This window comes from Canis lupus, chromosome 11 (genome assembly GCF_003254725.2).
Source record: "Canis lupus dingo isolate Sandy chromosome 11, ASM325472v2, whole genome shotgun sequence".
In the NCBI taxonomy this organism is placed as follows: Eukaryota; Metazoa; Chordata; class Mammalia; order Carnivora; family Canidae; genus Canis; species Canis lupus.
In genome coordinates, this window is record NC_064253.1 from 17,417,576 (window position 1) to 17,427,626 (window position 10,051).

General features: G+C 39.9%; 1 long non-coding RNA gene across 7 annotated transcripts in view; it reads left to right on the forward strand.

Moving 5' to 3' along the window:
* LOC112650376 (uncharacterized) overlaps nt 1–10,051 on the forward strand; it is a 200,274-nt gene that overhangs the window by 82,719 nt on the left and 107,504 nt on the right. For 6 of the 7 annotated variants that reach the window (XR_007413955.1, XR_007413952.1, XR_007413956.1 and 3 more), the window contains 2 exons: nt 4,572–4,710; nt 5,527–5,692. This is a non-coding gene — a long non-coding RNA (uncharacterized LOC112650376). Of the gene's footprint in view, nt 1–4,571; nt 4,711–5,526; nt 5,693–7,603; nt 7,766–10,051 lie in introns of those variants that run through there. The other variant, XR_007413954.1, reaches the window with a different exon arrangement.

Genomic DNA, 10,051 nt, shown 5'->3' on the forward strand with positions numbered 1-10,051 from the left:
TAGAAGTGAAATTTGGAACTTAATCTATTTGCATTATTTAATACTATTTTTTTAAAGATTTTATTTATTTATTCATGAAAGAGACATAGGCAGAGGGAGAAGAAGGCTCCATGCAGGGAGCCCGATGTGGGACTTGATCCTGGGACTCTGGGATCATGCCCTGAGCCGAAGGCAGACTTCCAACTGCTGAGCCACCCAGGCATCCCTAATACACTTTTTATGTATAGCTAAAGTATAATATTTTTTCCTGTTCACTTGGAAAATGCATTTGATATACATATTTATGTTTTGCTTTGAATAGTGAACAGCACAGCGCACTATATAGGGCAATGCAATTACAGGGTTCTTTAAAAGATTTTCATCCATCCACTTATTAAAAATAATGTATTAAATATTTCCCTTACTAAATAGGAAGGAAGGAGTAGTTTGCTGTAGATCAACACACACTCAATATTGACTCTTCCCTTAGAGAAGGGGGCAAATCCTACATGAGCCTTAGATATTAAGCAGAAAGACTCTGGAAAGTTGAGTGGGGGGTTTTCAGTACTTTTATCCAGTGATGGGGAGGGGAAAAATTGGAATTTAGGATCAAAGAGAGACAGGTCCTATGAAATACCTTGTTGTCTTAACTGGGAGCCCTGAAGAGTCACAGTCCTAGAAGCAAGTAAACAAATTTATAGTATATAAACCAACCCAATCCCTAATTGGATTAAGATAATCTGCTCTCCTCAATAGGGTTATCCCTCTCTGAGGGCAATAACATGATCCAGAGTTTCTAAATTTTTTTATATACACAGTCTATTAGTAAAAATGCCTGCAATATCCTCAAAAGAAGACCATGAGTGGGGGGGAAAAAGATTAGCCAATGTAAGGTTAAAACAATGATGACCACATAAGGAGGCCCCTGTCAGGCCAAGAACCCACCCATTCTTCAGATAACTACCATTAACTGGGGACAGAAGTACTCCACACTACTCAAACAAAATCAACAAAAGACTCTGAACCATGGAAAAAAACAAAAGAGCAATAAGTGAGCTTCCCTTTTTCATAGCTTCTAGCCTGCAAACAGACCCCATTCTGTACCATGTGGCATGGCTAAAAAACTTCAAGAGGAAACCTACAGTGCTTCTGGCCAGAAAAACCAGAGAACAGAGTTGTGGGCTACCCAAGACACTGGAAAGAAATAAGGAACAAGAGCCAAAGGCATGAAAACCAAAATTCAGCCTATAAACTTTGCAAAATGTCTGGCTGATACCTGAACCAAAGGTGCAAAGAATGAATTAAGAAGGGCCTGGTTTAGCATGCAAGAACTGAACTGGAACTTAAGTTGCTGCCGAAGAGACAGTTACAGGTAATATCTAAGACCTGTTAATTGTATGTGAAACCAAAAACATTACTCTTGGGAGGAATGGAACAGCACCAAATACCCCGAAAATATAACAAACATAACATCCAGGATAGAATGTACAGTGACCCAAAATTCAAAGAATTAAAACAGTGTCCCATCTCAAGAGAAAAATCCATGGAGGAAGAACTTGGTATGTTCCAGATCCATATGCAGCAAGTTAATTGTTTCTATAAACTAGTGACCAAAACAAAAAAGAATTTTAAAAAGATACTTATAATAGTAAAACATCCTCTATGTATGAACAGATCTAACAAGGGTTCTGGTCCCTCTACACTAAAACCATCAAAACATTAATGAAAGAAAGTTAAAAGGACTTAAACATAGACATTTCCTGTTCATATTTTGAAAGACTCCCTCTTGTAAAGATGTCCATTTTCTCTAAACTCCTCTATAGATTCAGTGAAGTTCAATCAAAATAGCAGTTGCCATTTGTTGTAAATCAGAGATGATTCTAGAATTGATAACAAGTATAAAGAACAAAAAAACTTGGGAGTGCCTGGATGGCTCAGTCAGTTAAGTGTTGGACTCTCAATTTCGGCTCAGGTTATGATCTCAGGGTCATGGGATACAGCCCCCACGTCAGGCTCCATGCTCAGCACAGAGTCTGCTTGAGATTCTCTCTCATTCTCCCTTTGTCCCTCCTGCTGCTTATTCACACACACTCTTTCTAAAATAAATAAGTAGGGGGATCCCTGGGTGGCTCAGCAGTTTAGCGCCTGCCTTTGGCCCAGAGCGTGATCCTGGAGTCCCGGGATCATGTCCCCCGTCGGGATCCCGGCATGGAGCCTGCTTCTCCCTCCTCTTGTGTCTCTGCCCCCCTCTCTCTCTCTCTCTCATGGATAAATAAAAATCTTTAAAAAAAAATAAATAAACCTTAAAAGAAAGAAAAAAAGACATGGCAATTAAGGAAGGAGAAGAAACAACACTCACAATGAAGCTGGAAGCCTTCAAGTCAGGAATTATTCTAATTATTCTAAGGATGTAACAATTAAAGCAGCTACTTTAAGAAAAATAGGAAGTTCATTTGTTGCGCTAAATTAAAATTAGGAGTGTTCATCAAGTTATACACTGAATGTGAAATGGCAAACTAGGTAGTAAGAAAACATTTGTAGTACATATGACAACAGAGGGTTTAAATCTAAAAGAGCTTTCCTAATCAGTGAGAAAAAAAAAATAATTGAAAAATGCACAAGTCTAGAAGAGGCGCTTCCTCTTAGCAGAACCACATGTCCCCAACTTTGCAGTATTGTTTCTTCTTGTCCTCAGACCATCCAGCCAAACCCTCTTCCACTGCTCCAGAATACACAGGTTTTCTTCCCTCAAGCTCCTTTCTCTTTACATGTAAACTGAGAGACAACAGGCACATTAAGTTCTGCCCACTGGAAAATACACCACCATCCATACACACATACACATTGTCTTAAGTACCTTCAATGAGTGGGGCTGTAATGTAGCTGCAAATCCATGTCTGGCCAGCACCAACATGGGGAGTTGATGTGTCTTTGTATCAGCCTTGTGTTTTCTCTTGGTCTGTTCGACTAGTTATTGGGGACCTCCTAATGCCAACTGCTGTGAGATCATTGGTACAGCAGAGGTACAGGACATCGTGGGAGGGAGGTCTGAGATAACTCTTCCTGGAATTTACTTCGGTCCTCAGGATATTCTAGGGCTGAATCCCAGATGTACTACTCATGTCATCCAATGGATGTCTGCTCTGCCCACCTAAGGTTTTAGACTTGGTAGTTTTGATGGCACGCAGCTCACAATTGGTGGCTATGGTGCCTAGGCAATCGACGTCTCAGGATCAGATGCTCAGTCTCTACCAGGGCCAGGTAGCATGCCAGGAACTGTTTTCTGAAGGGATAGCCTTCTAAGTCTTAGACATCTCTGCACATGCCCTATTGTAGCATGCTACAATACATATTTTATCTATCGTATGTCTAGTGCCATGGCAGCTGCTGGGTCATGTGGCCCAAGCAGCCTCCCAGTTGTTACTGCATAGCCTGTCATTGCTCTGCTCTCCTCTTGAAACTTGAAATAAAAATCAACTGGAGTAGTATTCTCAAGGAGTATATACTGCTTCCAGAACCTGAAGCAGACAGCCAAGTTCTGTGCCTCTTAGCAATAGGTCATGTTAAGTGTTTTTTGACCTTGTTGGGATGTCACAACATAACCAGGAACTTGAAATGACTGAGTCTGCAAATGTCTCTGTTTTACTCAGAATGGCGTATTGTTGACTTTTTAAAAAGATTTCTTTATTTGAGAGAGTGTACAAGCAGAGTAGAGGGGGAGAAGGAGAAAGAGAAGCAGACTCTCTGCTGAGCAGGGAGACCGCCTACCATTGTGGGGTTGGATCCCAGGACCCTGAGATGATGACCTGAGCTGAAGGAAGACACTCAATTGCCTGAGCCACCCGGGGCGCCCCTCCTCCCCCCCCCCTTCCCCCCCCCCCCCCCCCCCGCCGCGCCACACACACACACAGAATGTGGTGGTGTTGTGATGAAGCTGAGGCCTCCACTTGATCTTACTATAACAGCTCTCATTCTGCAGGGCAAGGAGCCAGTGTGAGGATTCCACCAGCTAGATCCACTGGGATTAGACATCCAGAAAATGACCACCAGGTGGTGTTTTGGATCCCCTGGCCTCACTAGCAGCCAGATCTGGGCCAGGATGTTATTACCTGGCCTGCATGTCCTTAAGTAATAGCGGGGGCTGTAACAGCGTTTGGGGCCTTTTAGTATCAACAATAGATGAGATCCTATATGCAAAAGCTTTGAAAATAACTGACACTTTTGCCAGCCTTCCTTTACTTGATAATTGGCCACGGATTCCCTTTTACAATTTGCTTTAGCATCACAGAGACCCATCCTCATGCTTTATTCTTCTCCTTCCATCAGTGGGCCCTGGCTCTGAGAGGTCACTTGGGACTGGAAACTGATCAAGCAAGGGCTTGTGATTGTTTCTGCTCGGGAAATGACAACCTATTGACAATGACAACCTAATGACAACCTAGCTATTAATAAACTTCTTGGTTTTCCCATCTATGTTGCCCCTATATTTATTAGTCATGGATCTCCATGGATCACAGTCCCTTGGTTAGCAATCTGGGCTTGCTGCCAGCTACAGTAATTCCATCAGACTTGAATTTTTTTTTTTCTTTTAGATAGTCTCCACATCCAGCATGGAGCCCAAAGTGGGGCTTGAACCCATGACCCTGCGATTAAGACCTGAGCTGAGATCAAGAGTCAGATGCCTAACTGAATCAGCTACTCACGCACCCCTCATCAGAGCTGAATCTTATGGTAAGTCCTGCTATGTGGTTTCTTTTACTGCAGAGTCCTCTCCTCTCAATTGCCAAAGATCCCTTTTCTGTACCATGCTCCTTACCACTGGTCTTGTCCAGCAGAGGACCATTACTGAGGTCAATGATGCTTTGACCTCTTCACTAGCACATTTCTTTACGTGTTAGTGCAGGACCCATTCTGTTGTCTTCCTGGTGAACACAATCATTTGACATGTTCTTGAGTCTTCCATAGTAGATCCGTTCCAATACACTACATCTGTGAGCCTTTTGTTCCCTTTACTGTCAAGGCCAAGGCAGTCCTAGCACCTCCACCTCATCAGGATCCCCTTTAACAGTTGTTGCCGCTGCATGGTTTCCAAATCATGGGGCAGTAACCCCAGTCAGAAAACTGCATTATTCAGCTATACATTGTACCGTGGTTTAGTACATGCTGGTCCTATTCCCAGGCACATTCTCTCAGCATCTCCTGGAACCTATTTGCTAGGTCCTGCAGGTCCTTATGTGAATAATCTCTTTATCTTTTGTAAAGTCAGTACTTTCCTAATTAGGCTATGCTGAGGTTTTGATCCTAGTGATCAGGCAGAGGGAGAGGTGGGATGGATTTTTGAGAAGGACAAGTATTTTTTTTGTGAGACATATGGCTCAATTGAGGCTTATACATACACTCTATATGGGGTGTGTGTGTGTACCCATGTGTGTGCACACACACCTTTATGAAGGAGAGGAGCTGCTTTCCCCCATCTTGCTATTTTCATTTGTAAGTTCATCTGTGCTTTTTAGTTAAGATTCTTGAAGATCACATCTGCTTGCCCAGCCCCACCTAGGTCATGTGTGATCAGAAAGACACGAACTTTTCATATGGACTCAATTGTTGAGCAGAGAATGTGTCTGAAAGCTCTAAAGAATTGCATTTGGGCTTGTCTGGAATCTTGAAGCAGGACTATGACAACAATGAATACTGGGACCGTTTCACAATGCAGGTATATATAGAAACTTCTCTTATTCTAACTATTGTACTACCAAGTTTAAAAGTACAAAGTAGGGAATGTTTGATATTTTTGTTCTTTTTCCAAGATATAAGCACTTGGGAACTGTGTAGGTTCTGGGGTTTGTTTTCAGTTCTAAATCATGCCTGCTATTTCTATTCTGTGTATTAACACTAACAAAATGAAAAGCCAGGGGAAAAGACTTTGAAGTAGCTTCCAACTAGGTTTTACAATGCTTGAATGATCATAAAACAAAGCTGATTTTTAAAAATACGTTTAAAGTAGTAATTATGAAATAGAGGTCAGGTTTTTTTCCCCTAATTCCTAAGTCTTTTTGCATTGACCCATTATTTTTGGTTGTGACCCACTTTTAGTGGTTTCTCAGTACATCTGGCACCTGGAGGTTATTTTCAAAGTGGTAAAGAGTCTCTGAATAAGAAGTCTCATTTTATAAGATCTTGAGCTTTGCTTTGCCTCTGAGGATCTGGGATAAAATCATGGGTAGGTCCCGTAGTCAAGGAGAGAGGTACTTTCTAAGTAAATAACAGGAAACCTCTCAGTACACATAGAGGCCATATGGAATAGAAATAGCAGAAATCAGCTTTACAGATGAATTTTAGCTTATTGATAGAGTTCTGCATTTTTTCCTTCCCACTGTTGTTAAGGTCGCTAGAATATAGGGAATCCAAAAGAAATTCAAAACTAGAAAGCTTGTTTTTCCACTATTTAACTGTAGTTAGGTGGTCAGTGTTGACTAGTTGTTTGCTCTCAAAGTTCATGGCAAATGACACCCTGATGCTTCCCAAGGTTTACCTATTGTAGCTCATTCTGGATTTTAAAAAAGGCATTTCAAATCACATACTTTGGGCTTGAGTTTTAATTTTCTTCTCTAATAAATTAAGGGGCTGTGCTAGAATGTTCTTACACCAACTACCCTTTCCTAAAGTCTAAATGTTTGCTAGTATAGAAATGACATAATATCTACAGAAAGTCCTCTGTGTCTTTTATATAGTTTATATGGATGGTTAGTGTTAACAGCAAGGATTTATCTACACATAGTGTGAAACTATATATAATGTATAGATAAAGATATATAGAGACCTCATAGGGAAAGAAAATCTCAAAAAAAAAAAAAAAAAGGAAAATCTCAACTTAGGAGGTAGGAAGGAATAAAAATCCAAATATTGAGCTAAAGGGAAACCACACTGTGCCTTGTGCTAAAAAGGGTGTGCATGGGAGAGCACTGGGGCCACATATTTGGTAAGCTCAAGACAAGAAGACATAATTTAAAATTCTCATTGTTTGTGGTATATTTAAGGAGGGTCCATCACAGGTAGAGCAGTCTATTGCTTAAAGAAGTAGAAAATGAGTGGCTTTGTATCTATTATCTCACATGCCAGTGGTTGTCAGATGTTTTGATCTCAGGACCCATTTATACTTTTAAAAATTAACAAAGACCCCAAAGAACATATTTAGAGTATTTTAGAAGACACAAGGATCCCCAAGCACATATTAGGTTACCTGTCAGAGTGATGATGGCAATAGATGATATCTAGCCCCTGGGAAATTTCGCTGTACACTTAGAATGACCTTAGGAAAGGCAAATAATGTATCAGTTATTATTTTAAAATAGTTTTGACCTTCTGGACCTCCAGAGGTCTTGAAACCATACTTGGAAAATGGTGGCTCAATGCATTGTCTGGAAAAGTAAGTTTGAACCAAGGGAAACAGACGTTGCTAGATCTAATTAAATTGTATTGACTTAGTCTATCTTCTTTGGGGAAAATGTTTCATTTATGGAAAAACATGTTCACATGATGAGAATTATGTGTGGGTGTGTTTTTGAAAAGTGGCAGCACAGCCTGTTTTAGGAAGACTAAGAAAGCATATGTTTATCTCTGAAAGGTGGAGACTCTTGAGCAGAGCAGACTCTGAGTCCCCTGAGCACAGGGTGCCAAGCCCTGACTGCCAAGCCCTGACTATGGTCTCCTGTTAGTGCATCCTGAGGTATGATTATTCTCTGTTCAGGAATTCAATCTAGATGAATGGGTGAATTAGAACATTAGACTAGATTCCCAGGCCAGAAGTTCCTCTGAAGGGGAAGCCCTGAGAATCTCTAGAAGAAAACTGGGGATTTGCATAGAGAAGATGAGAAACAGAATTTATCTCTGAAGGAATAATAGGGGAGACCCTCAGCAGAAAGGGAGGTGTCCCATAAGGATTTCCTTTAGGAAAGACTAACATTTAATTTTTTCCTTGGACTCAAAGATTCACCTTCAAAATAGACTTTTAAAATACTCTCCTTCCTATACACATCTTTGTTAAAATACTTCCTAGGTATCCCCTATCTTTCAGTGAACTGAAGGTTTCAGTAAATAGGGAATGAGGCGAAGAAAGCCAGCCTGAGTCCCTGGTGAGCTCTGTGGGCAGAGTGCAGTGATCACCAGCCATGGAGCTGGAAGCAGTTGGGGGCAGTGAAGAGCTGTCCTGGTGGTAAGGGAAGAGTGAACCTTGAGACAAACCCTCCTCATTTTTCAGACACTGGCAGAGGATGACCTCTGACAGCAGGGAAGGGAAGCAAGGAGGAAATTTCTCTTCACTGTTGTTCTTCAAAAGCAATTTCCTTACACGTACCTGGACATTGGCAATTCACTCTCATCTTTCAGCCTTAATGTTTTTTATGTGGGCTCCACACTTGGCAATGTGGGGGCTTGAACCCACAACCCTGAGATTAAGACCTGGCTGAAATCAAGAGTCAGATGCTTAACCAACTGACCCACCCAGGCACCCCGTCATCTTTTGGTCTTTTTTTTTTTTTTAAGATTTATTTATTTATTCATTTGAGAGAGTGCTCCTCCCCAGCACCCTGGGATCAGGACCTGAGCCAAAGGCAGATGCTTAACCAACTGAGCCACCCAGGCACTCAATTTTTTGGTCTTTAATGCAGATCTATGATCCACTGTCTTATCTCTAGCGTGCTGGTTCTGAGGGATTTCCCTTGTATCTAATTTTGAATTGATTGTCCTTTTTGACCTATCTGCTTATTTTCTAAATCATACATTTATTGAAATGGTAGATAAGTTTGTTCAGTATCTGTGCTAATAAGAGAAATATGAGTGCTGCCGATCAAACTATTTTAGTTTGTTTATAATCATCTGGGAGTTATTTCTCTGTATTCTCTAGGAATTGCCTTCTATCTCTAGTTAAAGGCAAGGAGATAGAAATTAAATCTGGCAAAAAAAATCATACACACCCATCTCCTTTTTATTAGAAGAATATAATTCTAATATTTCTCCTATTTATTAAAGGATATATATCTTTTGAAAATTAAATATAACAAAATATATTATGTATATTAAATAAATTTATATGTTCTTTTTAATTAAAAGAGAGCATATGATAAGTAGCACTGACTGTCAGGAAATATTATATACCACATTCAGTGCAGGCATTCAGATCTTCAGTCTCTCCAAAAATGTAATTACAAATCCAGCTGGCGTTTGGAGCAGGTACTATAGCCACATCTGTCTAATACATTTTGTGGCATCTATTAATCTTTTATGCAGTATGTTTAAAAATTCTCTGAAAATAAAGCATTCTTTACGGGTACCTAACAAAAGTATAATTCATTTATTCTGAGATTCCAGGAGGCACAGAACTTAACAATTCTGTATAGAGAACTCCAATTTTAATTAAAAATACTGTTGCAGATTACTGTAAGAACTCTTCTTTTTACAGCCTCACTGGGTTGCTGTGGCCTTTTACTTCTACTATAATATGGCATATGAATAAGTAAAAAATAGTTCTCCCCCCCCCTTCTTTCTCGTATTACATATCAGGAGTTAATCATAAAACAATGGACTCTTAACATTGCAGGAAACTTTAATGAGTCAGGACCATTCAGAACTTCAAATCCTTTTTGAATTGAAGTATAGCATAAATGAAAAATGCTCAAGGATACATAGGTGGCAGTATCATGAAACATAATGAAACTATTATAGGATGATGGTATCATATTCATCACCCATTATTAAAATTCTTCATCAATTCACAGTGCTTAGCGATGACCTTCAGTAACTCCCCTTATTTTCATCATATTATGTACAAAACTTTTGCTATGAGATTTTAATTGATTAGGAAACTAAGCTAAAAGCTGCTCTACTTTCTCCCAGGAGGGGAAATATCATAAAGTCATAGATGTATTAAAGATGAAAAACTGTTAACTTTTCACAGAATCCTCTGAAGCAGTTTAAATAACTTTTCCTCCTGTAAAAACTAAAATATCACAACAGACTATTTAAAGTTTCCTCACTATTTTTTTTTTTTTGAGGGAAAAGTTAAGTGGAAAGCAGA